Source organism: Meleagris gallopavo, unplaced genomic scaffold (assembly GCF_000146605.3).
Source record: "Meleagris gallopavo isolate NT-WF06-2002-E0010 breed Aviagen turkey brand Nicholas breeding stock unplaced genomic scaffold, Turkey_5.1 ChrUn_random_7180001928854, whole genome shotgun sequence".
NCBI classification, from domain to species: Eukaryota; Metazoa; Chordata; class Aves; order Galliformes; family Phasianidae; genus Meleagris; species Meleagris gallopavo.
The window spans coordinates 1-681 of NW_011191020.1; the positions used below are offsets into that span (position 1 = coordinate 1).

Genomic DNA, 681 nt, shown 5'->3' on the forward strand with positions numbered 1-681 from the left:
CTGCAGCGCTCTGCCCAGTGCCAACTTCTGCAGCGCAGGGCTGGGAGGAAGTCTGAACCCGGCGGCAGCAGGGAGCCAGTTGCGTGGCAGTGTTCCTCCTCAGGCTGGGGGCAGGGATGTGCCCCCCAGCAGGTGGCATGGCTCGCAGAGCACCAGGAGCAGCCGCCGTGTGTGCTGCTGCCAACGCCATCCAGAGCTGGTGAGGCACGAACATTCCCTCGGTCTCGACGTATTCAATCCATTCCCTCTGTCGTAGCTGGCTTGGAAAGCCATGGCTGCAGTAACCCAAAGCTGGGCTGATAGTCAACTTCCTTAAAGATTTGCCTTCTGGAAGGCTTTTTCCTCTCCCTTCACTGTGTGACAGAAGAGGCCCAAACACCAATCAAAGCATCGTTATTTGGAGTGAACGCCTGTTTTTTTCCTTGCCTTCTCCAGGCCACCCGGTTATCCCAGTGTGAACCAAGGGGGAATGCTGGGCACTGGACCTCCTTATGGACAGGAAACTAACAGCATGGCTGGTGTGATCAACTGCCAGGGCCCACCTTTTCCCATGGGTGGGAATGTGGCTCACGGCTCTGCAGGTAAGGCTGGGCTGAGTGCTGGGCTTTGAAGGCTTCACGGGATGGACTGAAAAGCAATGTCACAGATTCCTGTGACTTCCTAGGGGTGGCAGCAAGTCCT

General features: G+C 57.1%; 1 long non-coding RNA gene across 1 annotated transcript; it reads left to right on the top strand.

The window, feature by feature from the left end:
* The first annotated feature begins 108 nt into the window (after positions 1 to 108).
* LOC109364850 lies at positions 109 to 681 on the top strand. The gene is made up of 3 exons (XR_002110613.1): positions 109 to 199; positions 436 to 581; positions 665 to 681. It is a non-coding gene; the product is annotated as an uncharacterized LOC109364850 (long non-coding RNA).